Raw genomic sequence first — 20,424 nt, forward strand, 5'->3', positions numbered from 1 at the left:
AACAAACAGGTCTCTACAGCCATCAAAATCACTACATAAGTCTACAAGATAAGTTTGTCATGCCTGATGGGAAATTGCAGGAAGGTCTTGTGATATGCAGTAGGAGTTAATGAACAGATAAGGAGGGTATCGCTTTTCTAGGAAACAGTCGCTGAGGACTTGAGAATTGAAGACAAGGAAAAACACTTGATATAGCTCCATGATATTGTGCATTGCTTTCCATGTTGTGATAACAAGTGGACAAGAAATTTAAAAGGAATTTAGAAATTTAGTTGGCATATTCATATTGCAATGGTGTCACAGACACACATATAGGAACATGATGTCTGTCCCAAGCTTTCTGTGCTAACACCATCATACTTTGCCTCCAAAAAAGTATATTCAGATCAAATATAATTTAAATCAGTGATGAAAATGATTTTGAAGGAATAATCATGCCCCCTGGGGAGCACTTGTCCTTCGTGCAAAGCCATAACACAATTAGCACCACAGTGTCTGCTAAAGGGAAGCACAGACCTGGACCACAGGAGACCTCACACAGTTTCAAATTAAGCCTGGGGATGTGAAGAAAGCTTGCATAAAGCCTCCTGTGGCTGCATTGGCTGTGTCTCCCTCATTTCCACAAAAGTAAGAATCATTCAACTTTAACAAGAGACTGAGAGAAGGCACTGCAAATGTACAAAGCATTCCTCACTGCTTTCTCAAAATAGCTATTTTACAGGTCTGAAAACTAATACACCTGAACATTAGCCTTGTGTCATTCGTTGTCTAAAATGAACACTTAGAGCAACCATTTTGCCTCAACATTGCCTTCATTAAAGGGTCATGGGCTGGCAATGTCTAAAAAGACGCAGAGGGCCCACCAACAGGGTTACTAAAGTGAAAAATGCCTGAAGAACTGCCTTGTCTCAAGATTAATTTTGCTCTTTTCTTATCGTACTAACAGAAGCCCAGCCCTGTGAGACACTTCATCCTTTTATGCCTGCCCATCACCCTGTGGGACACGGGAAGGCCTCACACAGGGCAGCCACATGGACATACAAGGCCCAGGGCAAGGCCAGACCTTCCAGGTGAACCAGCATTGAAGGCACTTGCTTTGACTCATGTAGAAGGAAAATCATGCTTCTTGCTCCTCATTGATCATAAGAGGCCCCAGTGCACCTCCACGTCTCATATGCAGAAAACATAAGTAGATCCATGCGATAGATTTTCAGGATCCTCTCCAGTGATCTGTACAGGACCTACATTTTCCATCAGTTTGCCTGCAAATAGCACTTGCACAAAAGCAAAGGTTGATCATTAAGATTTCATAGAGTTATTACTTGTGTGGTGATTATACAAAACAGCCCCATTACATTCTAGGCTTTATGGCACCTACATACGCCTAGGGACAAATGCTGAGAGCAGAGCCAAAAGGATCTTGAAAATAAATGGAATGAGGCAGTGCTTGATATTTGGCAAGTCAGCACTGTGGAAGCAGAGATCCACGTGTCATTGTAATTGTGGAGGAAAAGCTGCTGAAAGCCCCACTGGATTCAGGTATTATTACTTTATTAGACAAAGAGCCACATCCCCAAAAGGCCCAAAAAAAAAAACCCACATACCAACAGCCCCTCAGTAGGGTACAGTGATTTCAGCGGAGGGAGATGCAGAGCTGTAAGCTCCAGAGAAATCACAATTTCCTGGCAGTTGCACAGCTCCCAAGGGGGGCACAGGCACCCCAGAACCTGCAGACCCACAAAGGGGCTGGGAGCACCTACAGGGTGCATTTGGCTGTTCCCCCCCTCCTTTTTTTTTTTTTTTCTTTGCACAGCCCCACCTCAGAGGCTGCTTTAGGAAAGCAAGGATGCAGGATGGTTTAATCAGGCTTGTCTTGTTAGCAAAAAGAATAAACTCCCGGTGACATTTTGATGTTGTGAATTCACACCACAGAAATCCATTAATGCTTCTCGGGGTGGGGGCTGAATTTGTCTGGGAGGGATGCACAGTGCAGCATGCTGGTGAGGAGCTGGGGCGGGGATGGGGAGAGGTTCTGCAAGAAGCAGAGGAGGCTTTTTCAGCCTTGGAGGAGCTATTTGCCACCTGGGGGCCAACACTCTCAGATTTTTGCAGAGATTGATGTATTCAACATGCAGAAACACTCTGAGGGAAAAATATTTTGCATGAGTTCAGCTTCCAAGATTTCAGTATTTTACTTGCAGAACAGCTCGATTCTCTCTGTGCTCATTCAGCAGGAAGTTTACTTTTGGGCAGGATAGGCCAGCAACACAAAAATCTCGGTCCAGATTTCATTGCTCCCAAAAGCACAGGCGCACAAGGACCGGGAGTGCTGCACTGCCAGTAGCCAGCTGTGCATGAACTCCGCTCTGGCACCCCGCGGGGCAGGCGCAGCTTCTGCAGGAAAGCCGATCCTATACCTTGAACAGCGCTCTGCACAGCCCGGTAATGAAAGAGGACGGTATTAACATTCCAATCAAAACATCCAGGAGGAGGAAAAGGAGAACTGGTCCTTCCAGTGTCAACTCCAATTAGTGGGAAATAGAAGCCACAGACGAGAAATAGGAAGCATCTGTATGTGAAAGCATGTTTAGCTTTGAAGCTGGTGTGGGAATATTGGCTTAGTCCTTACTTTCCCCAAGTGTTATGTCATCTCATGTGTAATGTTGACACTTACAAGGATTACTTATTAAATAATTCCTTTACAAACAACAGGGAATAATTCTGGCCTTTGATATAGACAGATTACGATCTCAGATGCTACTATAGAGATCTTATATTCATCTGAACAGGCTAAGCACATTAAGAATCAGGGAAGAAAAATACATGAATGCAGAATATGGAAAGTAAATCATGGAACAGGAAAATCAAAATAGCCATGCTGAGCCACAGATTTTAGTACCTGAGAAAGGGAAATTACTAAGATTAAATCAGCCCACATCAGTCGTTTCAGTAAAAAAAAAAAAAAGTGTTCCATGCTAATCTGGGTGGAAGGTCTTAATTCTTTTGTCTTTACTTTTATATATATTTATTTAAATTTAAGTAGTATCCCATTTTGGGAATGCAAGAAAAAAAGGGAGGGTTTAAGAATAGCCTGCAGATGTCTAATTAACCTGACACTGCCCTCCAGTCAGGCACAGTCAGCTCCCAATTACCTGCAGGTGCTTTAGCCAGGTTGTGGATGGAGCCTGGCACAGCACAGAGGTTCCCAGGCCAGCTCTGTAGGGGTGCAGCGCTGCACGTACACTGCTCTCCTGCTCCTCCTAGTCCTGGAGCAGTTCAGCCTGTCTCAAAGAGCACAGAGACAGAGTTAATAAGCTTTGCTGGTGCCTGCACCAGCTCTCCATAGAGCTGTCCTGAATACCACCACCACTCTGCTGCAGAGCCAGGCACTGCTCAGCCTGGAGACCCCAGACCCAATGGTCCAGGCAAGCTCTGCTTCATGGGGCTGCAGCAAGGCTCTGTAACATATAACAGCAGGCTTGGAGACCTTTCTGCTTCAAGTCCTAATAGAGCAGATGCAAGGGGCACTGACGTGTTTTTTTTTTTTTTAAGCTATTTTTTCCACTAGGACTTCTCTTTTTCCAAACCAACCATATCTGAGCATCTGCAGTAACATGGATGTGGGGGGAATGACTTCAGAAAAAAAAAAAAAAAAAAAAAAAAAACTAAAAAGCAACAGCATTAATTTAATTTGCTTCCTCAAACTGCAAGTCCTTGTACGTGCTTAAAGTAAATGAGGCATTAAGGCTGTGAAAATGCACAGAGGCCCCTGCAGCAGCACTTCCTTCAGCAGAATAAGAATGGGAAGGCCTTTTCACAGCATCCCATTGTCCCCGCCAGCCGCTAGGTGTTCGGCCCTGGAGCTCCAGCTAGCAGCACAGTATGGGGTTACCCAGGGCAATGAGCGACAAACAACTTAAAACTTTTCCATAAATCTGAAAAACAAAGAGGCTTTTTATCTCTGCACTGAAAGAAGTAAACGAGCAGAGCCTAACATCCCCAGAGCCCACTGCTCCGGCCTGATCAGAGCAATGGGGCTGATGGCCTGACATCAGACCTGCAGCAGCCAGCCTGCTTCTCGAGCAGGAAAATTGCTTCAGAAACCCTCCCTCTGGCTTGTCACGAGAGGGGACGCCCATCCCCTGAACCCCTCTGTCCTTCCTGCTGATGGAGGCAGGCTGTTGCTTCTGCTGCTCCTCACACCACCAAGAGGCACGGAAACCTCAGCCTCCTCCTCCATGCTCACAGCACCACAAAGGCAGAGCAAGGCCCACCGTGAGCCTCTTCCTGAGCTTTACAGAGAACCTCATGCTCTTTATTGAAAGAAATCAAGCCAGAAACACTCTTTAAAAAAAAAAAAAAAAAAAAAAAAAAAAAAAAAAAAAAAACCAGCAACTGGAAAAGCAAAGTGAAGAGAACTTTTTCCAACCTAGAGTGGCACAGAGCAGAGAATACAGACTGAAATGACTGAAAGCCTGCAGAACGTTTTATAAAACAGTTATTTTTCCCCCCTAACAATGGTACTCTGTCCCTGACATGAATCAAAAATGTCACAAGGCAGTTTGGGGAGGCCGCGTGTGAATGCTGGGTATTGAGCTGCAGCAGCTGCAGGCAGACTTTGTGGTTAACCCTGTGAGACTTTCACTGCTACAGCTGGCTTCGATTCTGTCGCTGCGTCCAAGCAGCCGCTCCTTCCCACTGCGCCGCTTCTAAATATAATCACAGCCCTATCAGTACCGGCATTTCCTCCGTGAGCATCACAGGACCAGCTCAAAGGAAAAGGCGTCGAGGGAGGCGATGTCTGTATGTATCCCTGCACCACTGAGAAGCCTTTCCTCCAGTGGCAGTACTAGGAGGTCCTGCGGCATTATCTTCAATCTGGAACACCAAGGTTACACGCTCACATGTTTATGGCTGTGTTATCCAGCTCTACAACACACTTCTTTCCTAGAACTATCAGCATAAATGATGCTCTCAGCTTGTGCAATACCAACAGCAGAGGCCAACAAGGCAGTAAAGTTCAGCTATTTTGCCTCTCAATTGTCATGAAAATTTCCGCAGCTCTCCAAGCTTTGGATAGAAGCCTACGTTACTTTCAGGTTGGCTCATATAAATGTCTTCCTCACAATAATCCGCCTTTCCCACAGGAAAAAAAAAAAAAAAAAAAAAAAAAAAAAAAAAAAAATAAGGAAAACAGAGCCAGAAGGAGAAGTGCACAATTCTAAAGAAACACAAGCCTGATTTTACATGAAAAGTGTTGGTTGGGAAAAAAAAAAAAAAATAAGAAAGTTATGCTTTATGATCCGTGACTGGTTTCAACCATTGCATCTTTCCCAAAACAGCATCTTGAACAGAGATCTTGACTGGTATCTTTAAACCAATTCAGTATTGCTGTAGTGACTCTGAAGTAGTGCACACAAAATTGAATTGGTTTTAAATCCTAATCAAAGCAATTTAGGCTAGTGCAGTAAGTTGCATACACCTCTGTGCACCCATGCAACTCTTTGCATACTGATTAGTCCCATCACTAAATATTGGACCAGTGCACTCCTGAAATAGCCTCTGGTTAAAAAAAAAAAAAAAAAAAAAAAAAAAGGAAAATTAAAATCTTGCATCTCAGTGGATTTATATGCACACAGGAATTTTCATATTTGGTCAAGTTATATGCATTTGCATCAACGTAAGCCCACAGCCAGGTTAACTGAGCAGAAGATTTGCTCACTGCTACAGAAGTGATTTAGAAACTACCATCCTCCTTTAAAGCTCTGTCTTCCTCACCTGTGATATCTACAGGAAATTCTTCTGGGGCCCTACTTTGATTTTTTATTATTATTATTATTATTTTTTAGTAGGTTTTCCTTACAGGGCAGGCTTGGCTTTCCTAGAAGGAAGGCTTCAGCCCTAACCAGTACCTGGTGGCTTTTTGGCACTGCATGTGTGACCACTCTGTCCCAGCTTTATTGCCCTGCTGATGCCATCCCCCCCACCGAGCCCCCTGAAGCACATTCCTCTTCCCTGCAACCCAGCCCTACGGGCAATATTGTCTTCCCAGCACAAATATGCAACATACCTGCAAGAGCAAGCCACTGGAAGATGCATATCAACTTAAAAACACAAGGCCTTTCAGATGTGGCCTCTCAAAACAAGCAAGCATGAATTAGCAGCAGCAGCCACCCCTGTTTTTTTTTCTCCCCCCAGAGTTTTTAAAGATGGAGGCAAGTAGAAAAAAAAAAAAAAAAAAAAAAAAAAAGGCAAATTTCAATGCCATCAAGTTGCTTGTGAGTGTGCTGTGTGGGATGGCGCAGCAGCCAGGAAAGCTCCTGCTTCTTTCTGTCACCCCAGGCCTCTGCTCCACCTGACAGTGTTTTAGCCTGGAGCATACCTAAGGGCTACAGCACAAGCTGCCCAGGAGGAGAACAGAAACATAAAGGCTTGGTCGCATCATTAGGCCACAATTTGTGCTAATCCCCCAAATTCTGTGGGAGAATGTGAGCACCTAGGAGATAGCCTCACTTTGAAGGGGAGAACTCAGGACTGGATTTAGACCACCTGTCATTCTTTTTCCTTTATTTAATCCCTACCCCATCCCTCAGCCCCATTTTCTTTATGCTACGGAAAAATTTAAAAGCCCTCCTTCCCTAATTCTAATGCAAGCCTTCTGACAGCCAGCAGGACTGTTTTAATAAGTCTTGGCAAAGCATGTCCATTTTTAATCATTCAATGGGAAAAATAGAAATAAAAAGAGAGATGGAAGGAAGAACAAGAAAAAGATGAACTTCAGACTGTACAGAAGTGGCCAAAAGGTGCAGCCTGGTGCCATTTTAAAACACAGATCTGCCCACGCCAAAACCATCCTGTGGTGCTTGTCGTGAGGCCCTAGCCTGGGGCCTGCAAATAAAATCGGGAAGAGAGGAATGGATGGGAGCAGAGGAGCAGAAAGCTCTCACTGCAGTGACGGGCTGAGCTCAGGGGGAGCTCCCCAGGGAGCACCCTGATCTCCTCAAACCCCCACCTGGCCCATGCCCCTGTGCAAAGCCTGGAGCCCCACTGGCAAGCAGGGTTTCGAGCTGCAGAAGATCCTGCCTTTTGCACAAGAAGCAGAACCTGGCCATCTCCAGGCTGCAAGCCTCCCACAGCACCTTCTGAGGAAGGGGGGTGTTTACCCTTTTACTCTGGCCAAAATCTTCTGATTAATTGCAACCCAGGCACACTTGCCTCCTTCACTCCTCAGGTGGCCAGGACTCTCCTCCCTGCCTTTTCCAGCAGCTACCATGCACCACCCTGCCCACCCCAGAGGGTGGAGGTGGCCAGCCCTTGTGTCACCTCCCCAGCACCTCAGGCAGAGCAAAGAAAACAGCAGTAACTACCCCGCAGCTTCGCAGTTACTCGTAATGCTCATCAGTGTGCCTGAAAGTTATCAGCCACAAAAAGGGAAAGGCCCCAGGGGTGAAAAGGGAACACAGGATGGCTGGGCAGTACTGTCCCACCCAAGCATTAGTATCAGCCCTCTCCTGTCCCCCAAGGCAGGGCTGTCTTGGTAGCATCTGGGGAAAAAAAAAGAAAAAAAAAAAAAAAAGAGCATTTCCAGATCACACATCTTCAGAAGTCTTATCCTACATGCCTTGGTAAATCCTCAGGGGCTAGGAGGCCACATGGCTATATGGGAACAGAGCTTGACACTGTAAGGCTCTGGCCTTTTTCCTAACAGCGAAATTGGAAAGTGTCTGGTGTCTTTTTAGTCAAAAAAGGGGAGGGGGATTATGCCACTTGACTAACCCAACAGCTTTGCATTACCGCTGTTGTTTAAGCTTAACGTACACTGTGGTAGTGAGCCTCCTCACTTGGAGGTATGATCTATATTGCTATTTCTGCCAGCACACCTTATACCTGGGCTTATCTAATGCAAGGAAACCAGCAAGAACAACACCTGAAAGCTGTTGAAGTAATTCCCATAGGCTTTCACTTTCCTTAGACCCAGACTAAGATTTTTTGCCTGCATATAGTTTCTCAAAACTGCTTTGCCCCATGAAGGCAATGAGGACAAGTCAAGCACTCATGGGTCCAGAAACTTGAGTTGTGCAGCATCAGGGGATGAAATCAAGCCCAGGTGCTATCATTGCAAAAGTGTGCTTTAGGTTCATACCCTCCACATGGATGGGGGACGCCTGTGGGCATTATATGGCCAACCAAATTACCACAATAGATGCACAGAAAGAATTGTGTGTTGCATACAATATTGTATAACCTTGTTCTCACTTAACAGGTGTACACTACACATATTTTTCAGACTATAAAAATAGATGTTTCCAAGTTTAAAATTTGGACATTTATTTTTCAGATTTCACAGGTGTTTTTCTGATTTTAAAATTCATTTTCAACTATAGCATAATACTTTAGAAGAGCCCAAGTCTAATAACACAAGCTTCTCACACAAAGTTGGTCAGCTGTATGTTGCCCTTCATGAAAGCTACATTTCTCCAAGATTTACCTACAATGAAAGCAGCAAAGAAAGTATTAGCATATGATAGGTGTGTATCAAATCTGAAGACTTCCGCATTTCAGGTTTTTCTTTTTTATACTTATTTTGAAACAAGATTTCAGTCACCTCAACATTTAACCCTGTTTGACGTTGTAATTCATGGAAAATCCAGTTTTACTCTAATCTGTTCCATTATGAGATTTCCCACATTTTATATGCTCTACACAAAAAGAAGTTATGAGACTCAAACAGTCTAGAGAAATTATTTTGCAAATGTTTCCTTTTACAAGTTTCAGGGAAAAAATATATAGGCTAATCACATGCAAGGACTGTGACTGAGAGGCAAGAAGTTCATCAACAGTTGCAAGAGGAAGAAAACAGTTGTTCAGTCTCATAGTGCTTGCAAAGGTCTTAACCTTCTGTATGTTAACAAGAACAACCCAAATCCATGAGTACAGCTCAAGAGCATCTACAGAAAAGCTTGTATTGGTAGAGATGCACCTTTGCAACTTGTTTCCATTCTTTTCACATACTTTTTTTTGCCAGAAGGAGTTGCACAAGCCATACTATGAGCTCAGCAGCTAAAGAATTTTTCAGACTTTCAGTAGACAACACAAGTCTAGGAAATCTTAATGTGAACAGCCATAACTGTGAGCTTTAGGGGAAAGGTTCATATTTGTTCTGTAGATGCCAGGTTCCTGGCATCATAGAGTTGTGGCTAGAAGCCAAGCCAACATCATTGCAAGATAGATAACTAGCAGTTAAGAAAAAGCCAGAATCCCACTGAAATCAAGTTTTGCTATCAAAACAAAATAACAGAAGAAAAAAATCAACAAATCTTGATTTTAATGGATTTGGGATTTCACAGGAAATATTTTCCTGAGACTTGCTATATTATTTCTCTTTTACTTAAGCTTACCAAATTCTACAGACAGTATGGCCAAGAAAAATACCTGCATGCAATGAAAGTCAACAAGGAGAAACTTGCTTGCTTAAACAAAGCTTGAAATACAGGAAAGGCCAAGAAAACACTTTGTTTCTTGCTACCTCAGATCAGATAAAGCATGCAGTTGCTTTCTGCCAGCAGTAACATATTTTTGGACATCTTACCATCAAGGGAAACCCCAGATCTCTGTTCTGTTTTCTAAAGCATTACTCACTTGAGTCACTGGGAGAAGAAAAAAAAAGGCAAGAAAAAAGGCTTCAATTTCTTTGCACGAATCCCATCCCTCCATCCTAGTCACACATTCCTCAGGCACAGACTCTCCTGGTCCAGCCTCAATCCTTCCCTGTGCTTGGGACTTCACCTACCCATACTTGGCTTCTTATAGCAGAGAGACCTCACTAGTTAAGGTGCTCCTGAAGCCCTGGTCTTGCAGCTCTAGCACACGTCCACAGCTAAGAACTCACACCTAATCACAATAATTTGTCATAACTAACTGATAATTGGAGGCAACAAAGACGGAGAGATCTCAGATCTGCCACCACGTTCCTCCGACCACCTGGACACCTTTGAAAGGCTTGTCGAAGGCTGTGACAAGCACATCCTGCACAGGGCTGATTTAACAGGAGAGGCAAGCAATGCTCAGCCTGAAATCCCATTCCTGTTTTACTAGAGCCTCTCAGGGACCCATTCCATAAAGGTCACTGTGTTTATGGCAATGGCCCAAGGGGCACTGTCCCCCTCCAATGGCTGCCACACGTTTCCCACTCATTGTCCCACTGCCATTGTCCTGATTTTCCTTCGGCAGAATGGCCACAACAGCACTTTTCATCACTGAAATGCACAGCACAAATGGGAAGCACAAGCCAAACAAAAGCTACAGCCGTTCTGTTTACTAGGGAAAAAGATCAATGGGCTTCACTGAAAGGACAGGAAGCTGATGTTCTCACTGTAACTTGTTGGTAAAACAGTGAATAGTGCTATCGAGGCTGACAAAGGCTCTCTTTTTTTTCCCCCTCTTTTGCCCTTTTTTTTGAATGAAGAATCCAATGGAGAGGGTTATCATGTAGTTATCAGCAGGCCATGAAATAGGGAGCATCAGCAAGTTTATTCAACTCCTTTATTTGCTCTTAGAGAGTTGAACAGAAGGCTAGAAGTGCACACTGAAAAAGGAAAAAAAAAAAAAATCACACACAAAAAGACAGCCTGCTGCGGGGGGAAGGAGGGGAGAATCAAGCAGAAGCACAAGTCTGAGGGGTTTGCAAACACATCTCAGTGTATTGCTGAAGATGAGCATGGTCAACATACAGAAACCACTAACCGTTCCTTACACCCACACAAGACCGCACTACTGCTGTGACAAGCCAGCCCTTAGGGCCCTATTAGAAGCACTACACCTGGTGTTTACATGACTAGGCCCTTATTCCGCTGCATCTGGAGTACTTTGGGATGCTCTAGTCTAGTCACCATCAACATTTACTGGGAACCTTAAAATGGGAGCTGTGCTCTGGTAGCAATACCTCTGGATTGAGCCATCTGATTAGTAAGGATCATGTTGTCCTTCCACAGACACAGTTTACAACTCAGAGAAAAAAAAGAAAAAAAAGGTGATAGAGTGACTAACATTTTGCTTGTGTATATAGCCTATGCACCTGGCTTGTGCATTAATCATATACCTGCATATTTAGGTATATCCCATACATTGGGCACACTTTATGTACCACACATGTATCTTCAATGATGGTAAAGAATTAAAACGCTATCATATGACTAATGCCAAGTGTTTTGCAAACATGAGAAGCAAAAATCTTTTTGCTCTCCCAAGACTCCTTTGCAATGTCCTACATATAAAATTTCAAACTCCAAATTCAAAGTGAAGCTTAACACAGGGGAAATTGTGATTTTCCTTCAAGGCTCAAAGGAAAATTCAGGATTATATGAAATACACAAGGTTAGTTATTAGTAATGTTGTTCTTCAAAGGACTATAGAAACTGAGAAGACTGATGTCATGGGAAAGCCAAGTAATTGGTGAAAATGTTTTTAAAGGTTAACTCTTTCTTCTACTGCTTTTGTAAGAACTGTAAGGAGAGACTTGTTAAGATTTCCATCCTGCTCACTTTGTGCCGGAGTATCCTGCTCACTTTGTGCCGGAGCTTGGGCTTAATGCTTTCTGTGAGCCTATTTTCCTCCTCAGGGTCTTTTAGCCCCATTTTACATGCTGATATAAAGCTTGTACCCACAGAAGGCTGAACACAGCAACACATCTGCAAGATCTGTCTGCTCCACTGCACACACACTGCCTATTGCAGAGCCTTTGAGAGCCTTCCAGTTCACCTTAACCTCTGTGGGGAAGTTTGCTTCCCTACTGGCCAGGGTTGTATACATGCATAGAATCACCTAGGTTGGAAAAGACCTTCAAGATCACCAAGTCCAACCGTCAACCTGACCTACCAAATCCCTAAACCGTGACCCTTAGTGCCATGTCTACATCTCTTAAATACCATCAGGGATGGGGACTCCACCACTTCCCTGGGCAGCCCAGTCCAATGCCTAACCACCCTCGCCATGAAGAAATTCTTCATAACATCCAATCTAAACCTTCCCTGGTGTAACTAGAGGACTTTTCCTTACATTCTGTCACCTGAGAAAAGAACATGGAATGCCAGCATGGGGTCATGCCATCAGAGGAAAGACACCAACACCCAGCATGGAGTATGGTCAGCCTTGTTCATTCCAGGTGAACACTATTCACTCAAGCTACTGCCATGAAGCTAAATTAGACCAGAGCTTGTGGATATAAAACAGTATGGCCCTAATACAAGCATGCTTGAAAATCAGTTTGTACACTTACTGGAATCATCAACATCCTCTACCTGTTTACCCTCAAACAATGCTTGCAGCCCGCTTGCCTTGCACAAGATACACACTGAGGGAGGGAAGCAGAGGCAGATTTGAGGGCATCTTGCCCATATTCAGCATACTCACCTCTGCCTCTTGTGTCAGACCTCAACAGAGCCAAAATGAAGGCAAAAGCGTTCTGCTTCCCCAGGATCTGCAGCACACATCCACGCACATGGACAGCCAGCACTTGATCCTCTTCCTATTCCTTTTTTTAATGAGAGTTGACAGGCCAGCACTTCTATTAGTGTTTGCACCAGGAATAAAGAACATGTAAACAATGATTCACTCCAAATAAAACATGCATAACCCTCTTTTTTTTCTTAATATAAGAAGCCTTGCTTCTGTTCATCATTAATTTCTAATTCTACAATTCCTTGGTGTGGTCCTATTGAAACACCACTTGAGGTTTTTCACTAGTCACAGACACCAAAATTATTATCTGCCAGATAGTTTAGATGCATTTTGTGTCTCTGCACAGATACTTTCAGAAATTGCTATCCCTTTCGTTAAGGGTACTCCTTCCAGGATAAAAGTTTACTTGACAAAGTATTCAGCAATAGTTATTACACTAAGTGTATATCCTGCCTTAATCCAACAGAACTTTCAGTTTTCCTTTGGAGGCATAACAGTTGAATTGATCTTTTATACAGGGGGACAAATTTAATTTTCCAGCTCTGATTTGGAAAAGAATGCCTATTCAAGACAGCAGTTAAGCCTTGCTGAAGTCAATGAGACCTAAACACATGTTTACAATTAACCATGTGCTTAAGTGGTGGTCTGAACTGGGTGAATAAATGTGAAGTCAGTAGGTCAGCTTGCATAAGAAAGAATTACCAGTCTGAGAGAGAATTACAGAATTTGGCTATAAGAGGCTGGAGGATTAGTAACAAATGTGTCATTCCTGTAAGTAATTTATTTAAACCAAAGCCATAGCAGAGCTGTTTAGAGTGTGCTCTCAGATTAATTTGAAGGACAGACTTAGAACATAATTATCAACCAAGAACAACTGTAAATTTGTAATAATATATCAGAATCACCAACCAACTCTCAAACAAGATCTATAGAACCAAATATCCTGCTCGGATTTAATGAATTCCAGCCTGTTTCAGAGCTAGGTTGTGATTTCACATGGAAAACTGAATAAGTAACAGTGCAGGCCAGAAAAGTAATTGTGGCTCAAAAAATGAAACCAAAGAGCACATGTAAGAGCCTCTGAACCCTGCCAAAATTGTTTTTGCGGTAGCAGTTTATGAGAAAAGTATGAGAAGCCATCAACAGAGCTTAAGGGGTTTAAGTTCCCAACTCTCATTGACAGATAAGGGTCCTGGAGATTGTCAGACATTCCTCTAGGTGCTCTTAAGATAACTTAATGAGGAGGATAAAATCCCTGTATTGGCCATATTTAAAGAAATACAATGTGATTTGCAGGCAAGTTTATGGTGTACATCGCTTACCTTCCTTCCCAGATTCATTCAGCATTAGTGGCACGTGACTAGCTGGTACATCTACGTTTGATGAGGAAGGTCACACACTCCTGCACTGCAGAGGAGAGGAGGAAAGGGAATCATCTCCAGATGTCACTCCAGCTCTGCAAGATCAATGTGAAGTGTAACAATTAAGAAAGACTTGGACTGACAGACCTTTTAGAAGAAAAAAAAAATCCACTCTCCTACTGCACTTTTAATTCATTACAGACACAGCTGGCTATGGAAGTGACCCTGCGAGCTGAACTGATACCACTTTCTCAGTGCCAGAAATGAAAACTCCCAACAAGAATTTGAAGAGCATAGGGGTGATTGCAGCCTGCTGAGGCAACGCAGGGCTTCAGGACCCTGGAGCAGCAGTGGGAGCCATCCCTTCCAGTCATCTCCCCCTCTCCTCATCATCCTCTCTCTGAGATCAGCAGAAGCAGCAGGCTGGGCATCTCGCCCGGCTTTCCCCTCTCAACAGGTAACACTGCTGCCCCTGTGCTCGGAGCTGCATGCAACTATTCTGAGGTGTTCTAGGTAATAGCCCAGCTCTAGAGGCTGTGACACCTCTGGAAGTTACTAATTAATTCACCACAACTGCTCTGCTCTCTCCACAGTAACTAAATCCAGTGAACGTGTGGGTTGTCAGGCTAAGAAGAGCAGGGCTCTGAGATACAGGGATGGATACGGCATTTCCTAAAATTTTCCTCAACTAAATTCAATGTGCGACTCTCCAGGGAGTCAACACATGAGGAAAAAAAAAAAAAAAAACTCTTTGGGATGCATGCCAAGTGCCTATATACATAAGGCACAGCATGCACATGAGCATGGGCAGCATTACTGCTGCTGGAGTGATTTACATGCATCAGAGCCCTGGCAGGGCTGCTGCTGTGTTTGGACACATCCATATGTCTCTGGCTGCCAAGGATAAGCGAGCTCCAGCACGGTGCCTCTCCTGGGACCCTGGCAAGCATGCCTCAGGTGCAGGCACTCTGCCTGAAACCCCATTCATAGGAGCAGGACTGCACAGTCCAGCTGCCCGGCGCTCCCAGGACAAGTGCCAGTCCTCCAGTTGCTGAAAAGGACTTTTTTCCCCAAAACTTAAACATTACACACACAGCGTTTCAGTTGGTCCTAGAAACACAGTAAAATTTATGCAGGTAATACCTTTGATTTCTAACAGATATAGGAAGATATCTCTCTAAATAGCAACAAAACACCTATTGACTTAATGCCATTTCTTCAATACTGAGACATTTCTGAAGCTGATATCAGCCTTCCAGTGTTTGAAACCTTTCTTCCACTGAGCAGATCCAACCCACCTCTAAATCACAGAGCCACAGAATAGTTTGGGTTGAAAGGGACCTTAAAAAATCATCTACTTCCAACCCCTACAAATCCTCCCACCAGCCCAGGCTGCCTAAAGCCCCATCCAGCCTGGCCTTGAGCACCTCCAAGGAGGGGACATCCACAGCTTCTCTGGGCAACCTGTGCCACTGCCTCACCACCCACTGAGTAAAGAATTTCTTCCAGAAATGTGACCTGAATCTACTCTCTTTTAGATTAAAACCATTATTTCTTGTCCTATTACTACACCCCCTGACAAAGAGTCCCTCACAGCTTTCCTGTAGCCCCCTTTAGGCACTGGAAGGCCACTGTAAGATCTCCCCAGAGCCTTCTCTTCCCCAGGCAGAACAACCCCAACTTCCTCAGCCCGTTCCCACAGGGGAGGTGCTTCAGCCCTCTGATCATCCTTGTGGCCCTCCTCTGGGCTTGCTCCAACGGGTCCACATACTCCAGGTAGGGTCTGAGGAGAATGGCATAAAGGGGGGAGAGTCACCTCCATCTACCAGCTGGAGACACTTGTTTGGAGGCAGCCCATGATGCAGTTGGCTTTCTGGGCTGCAAGCGCATCTCAACAGCTCACATTGAGTTTTTCACCAACCAACACCTCAACCCCACATTTTCATCTGCCCAATCTTACCCCATAGCAGCTCTGACTGGTGCAATCACCACCCTCCCATTTCCAGGAACCACTCCTGAGGAGCCTCTTTTAAAACATCGCAGCCTGTCTTTCAGATGACCCATCTGATCGGTCTTAGCAGGTGATCAAAATCCCAGCCACGTCGGCTGTTGCTTAATCACCTGCAGCCCAGACTTGGAGAACAGGTTAGGATGCCATCTCTTTGCCCAAGCATGCTTGGCCTGAGTGTATGATCATCCCAGGGTTGTTGCTGTCGTTGTGGGCTCCATGCCAGGTGCAGGAATTTCTCTTGATGTTTGCTATGGGTTTTAGAGAAGCACAGAGGCAAAGAGTGAGGAGAAAAGGCTTAATAATACCTCCTCATGGCTGGAAGGGCTGGATCTGCTGCTTGTGCAAGCCCATGGACATCTTCCCCCTGCTCTGACTGGGCAATGCTCATCCTGGGGGAAAACAAGGGAGCGAGCAGCAAAGCAGGACTCTGCCCTTCCCCTGCACCTCCTGCCCAGCGTTGTGCTGTCCCTCAGAGAGGAGCACACGCTCCACAGCCTCTCGCTGGCTTTGGGTGCACCAGATGCAGCTGGTCAGCAGGCCGATCAGCTGCACTTGGCACACGGGCTCCCGGAGCCAGAGAGAAACCACAGCGCGGTGCTGGGGATATATGAGTTGTCAGCGCCGCAGCGGGGGAACACGAGGCAGGGATGGATGAATGGAGGCTGCTCGGCTGCCCCAGCCCACCCAGATCAATCTGCCTGCCTTCCCTCAGCTCGCTTTCTCTTGTCTTCATTGTAAGGAAGTGCAGTGGCTTCCAAAAACACTGTATCTCCGCACAGCATTCACGTGCTGCTTTGCAGAGCCCCTCAAGGCACGATGCTGCACTTGGGACACCCCACATGAGTGGGCTTGCAGGAAACATGCAGGCAAACCAAGCTGGGCTGGGGTGATGCAGCCCCCATTCCTGCTGCAGAGCCCTTTGTGATCACAGTGCAATGCGTGACGCTGGCTCCGGCACAGTTTGGAGGCAGCAAAAGGCACGCCAACTTCAAAGGGATCTTGGCTGCCCAGAGCAGCTTCTTGCAACCATTATTCTCACTGTACTTTCCTTTTTTTAATTTTTTGGGGGAAGCAGACTTCATGACGCATCACACGAAGTATTTTTCTCGCATCCCCCACCTCCCAGCCAAGAAACACGAGGTGTGCTGCTGGAGCTAATGTGCAGCCCCACGTGAGCCATCTGCACCACACGTGGCCCCCATTTTGCGGCTCATCAAGCAAAAAGTCTGCTCCTCCCTGGTCCTGCACACATGCACATGCATACTCAGAGAAATGCAATGCTCCTTTTGGCCAGGAGACAGGAAAAGGCTCTTTGCTCTTTCACGTGGCTCCTAAACCTCATGCATGGGGGCTATGAAAGGAATCGTGCAGGGACAAAGTACGAAACTTCAGCTGGCTGAAGATGCAGGGTAAGCCCTTACATAAGCACGCTGGTGGTTTATACATAGACTGACAGCTGGCTGGGATCGCTTTACAGTCCAGCGACCCAGGGGTCAGGGCAAAGGAGGGACAGGAGGATGGCAGCACCTGCAAGTTTGCCATTAAAAAGCAGTGGGCAGGCTGCAGACCCGGGGACAGGTCCCGGCTCAGAATGGAGGGACCACAGAGCCACAAATAACAGCGGCCATCCAGTGCTGCAAGCTAGCCCAGGCCATTGTAAAAGTGCACAAAATGGTGTGCAGAGAAGCACACGCAAGGTGATTTTGCTGTCCTTAAGTCAGCAGACTGCTTTTTTCAGCTCTGAATGTGGATAACCAATGCTGGATGCAGGGGAGTTGCTGAAGATACCCTTGGAGAACTTACCCAAACTTTGAAATAAAGCTTCATCCAGGGGAGAAGAACCAGGGAATGACACAAGGCTTCAGGTGTGAGTGGTCAAAGCAACCTGCCTTTGCTTCAAACCATCATCTCTCAAAGGGATTTCACTGTCCAGCAGAATTAGGCACATCTGGGGGCTCCGGGACTCGCACAAGCCATCGGGGTATTTTATGGAGCAGTCAGCCCAATCCAAGACAGTCCCTCCCTGCTGACATGGGGGCTGGCAGGCTGAGCAGAGAGGCCAGGGATTGAAAGGACCATGGAGAATAGACTCATTTCTCCCTGCCAAGATAGCTTACTCTCAAGTCATTGCCGAAGTGCATTTAACACCATGTTGTTTGGAAGGAGCCTGTGTGGCACACATAGGTTGTGCTAGACAAACATGTAGCAGCTTTCTGACCTGGCAGCAGGCACGGTGCCAGCACTTTTATACACATATTTTTTAGGTTTGGCTACTTATTTAATTGCCTGTCCCACTTCTGAAAAAGATCTTCTGACTGGTCGTTTGCAGTTACACTGAAGCACAGGAAACAGCATGTTCCCACACTGCAGACCAACCATTACATCACGCCAGCAACTGATAGGAAACACTCCCTGCAGCTGCCCCAGCAACTCCACCCCACGAGCACATGCAGACCAGCCCACCCCGAGCTCATCAGGTCAGCATGGAGCCCCAAAGCCCAGCCAAGGGGACCTGGCAGCGCTTCATACAGATGTGCATGTCCTAGGCTGCAGATGAAAGCAAGCAGCAGGCTGGCTGGTCCAGGAGCATCAGCCAAAGCTCCCGCTTCTCCTCCCACCCCCAAGGAGAAAGGCAGGCAGGTAGCAAGCATCAGTAGCAGGACAACTCCATCCGAGAGTTGTGTCAAGGCTATGAGCTGGTCAAGGCTCTGAGCTGGTCATGGCTATGAGTTGTCATGGCTGTGAGATGGTCAAGGCTATGAGCTGGTCATGGCTGTGAGTTGTCATGGATATGAGTTGTCACGGCTGTGAGCTGGTCGAGGCTATGAGCTGGTCAAGGCTATGAGCTGGTCATGGCTGTGAGCTGGTTGTGGCTGTGAGGTGGTCATCAGTCTTCCGAGGTAGCAGCTGCTCTCATAATTAAAACCACCATAGTCAACTTTGGCCATCTTAGCAGAGATACTAAGGATTTAATTGGAAATGACACCATAAATATTCTCCTTTTGTTAGTCTAGACAGTCCACTCAGCCAGGCCTAAGGCGTGTTGATGGAAAAGCTACCGCTGCCCTGTTCCATATCTAGCAAGTTAAGTCACTGGAGTGGTGAAAGTGATGCATCAGTAATGGGTCCAAGTGAAATATTTATTTAAATGGTGAAGACTCCCCAGAAAACAATTAGCTAACATCTGCTGAACTGCCAGCAGCCTGATTTATCTCATTATTCAGCAAACCGTATATTTAGGAAAAAATATCAAATGAGAGCTGGTATGTGAAAATATTGCAACAGAGGACTGAGAGCAGCAAATTCTTGCTACAGAGGACAGCTAGTACTATTATTATTATTATTATTATTATTATTATTATTATTATTATTATTATTATTATTATTATTATTGTAATTGGGATTGTGCAATTTTTCTGCAGCCCCTTCCCTAGCAGTACTGGAAAGCAATCCCTCAAAGGAGCCTTGTTCTACCAATAGGGGTAATTACTATTTCTTTCACTAGAGATGCAACTGAAGAAACCTGTCTCACATCACCATATCTTTTGTGGTGCCCCCACCCAAATTGCTAACATGTGTTTCAGGTCTGGGGCAAGCCTTCAGCTTTGGAAAATAAACTGAAAACAAGAAATTGAGGGGTTAGTCTAAGTGTTTATCTTCCCCTCTAACCCAACTACCAAAAAAATTATCATAATAATTCCAAAATGGCAAATCACCACTGGGTCCTGGGAAAGTCTCTGTAGCAAGGAAGCAGCTAGACTTTTACTTCAGAGAGTGAATCTATATAGTAATAAAATTTGCATACTTTATAGCCATAATAAGCGAGCCTGGACCTAATGGGCACTCAGTGCTTGCTACCGTTTGAGTTCAGCTCTAGAATCTGGCCATAAATATCACAGCTATATCAGAAATTTTGCTGTCCCACAAGCTGTGTATCTTTCCCCAATGTTTTCAAACAGTAGTCGTCCCGCAGTCCTGCCCTAGTTAGATACACTTTCAGTACATTTTTCCCCATATAAATATATTGCAATAATATATATATAACGAAGTATATGCATCCAGTGTATCTATGTTGTCACACATACATTTTGTGTCTATATTCACATACTATACATAAATGTTGTTTTGTTGTTTAGAAATATACTGCTTGGCTTTACCGCTTCAGTCATAAGTGAGTACGCTGAACTACAGCTGTAAAAATAAAGGGAATAAAAGTCCATTTTATGACATGTCATCGCTTATTTTTTCCTGTTTACTCAGTAACTCACAGTGTCAGACAGGCTGTAAGGCCCCCTCAGCCCCTAGTGTGAACTCACAAAGTTCCTGCTGTGTATGTAGTCTTCACTTACACTTACTTTTTTGCCTAGAGTGCTCAGAAATTAGTCACCAAGGGTCTCAGCAAGAGGGCTGGGATTTTTTCCACTACAAAAGTAGCACATGGTGCTTAGGACACTGTTTGAGCCCCAAGAATGCTTTAGGAAACTGTCAGAAATGAGGCAGGACTGGCATGTCCTCACCAGGGATGTCCCATGTGCATCTTCTCCAGCCACCTCAGCCCCCACCTTGGTCACCCACCACTGATGACCTGAATCCCAT

At 45.1% G+C, this 20,424-nt stretch overlaps 1 long non-coding RNA gene across 2 annotated transcripts; it reads right to left on the reverse strand.

Moving 5' to 3' along the window:
* Nucleotides 1–1,853: 1,853 nt before the first annotated feature.
* On the reverse strand, nt 1,854–15,883 carry LOC311430866. Of its 2 annotated transcripts, none has more exons than XR_014689070.1 (5): nt 15,778–15,883; nt 13,779–13,912; nt 12,409–12,529; nt 3,153–3,281; nt 1,854–2,569 (listed from the first exon to the last, which is right to left on the reverse strand). It is a non-coding gene; the product is annotated as an uncharacterized lncRNA (long non-coding RNA). The 2 variants fall into 2 exon arrangements; XR_014689071.1 differs by having other exon boundaries at nt 12,409–12,562.
* Nucleotides 15,884–20,424: the final 4,541 nt, after the last annotated feature.

The sequence above is a fragment of the Aythya ferina genome (assembly GCF_964211825.1).
Source record: "Aythya ferina genome assembly, chromosome: 2".
NCBI classification, from domain to species: Eukaryota; Metazoa; Chordata; class Aves; order Anseriformes; family Anatidae; genus Aythya; species Aythya ferina.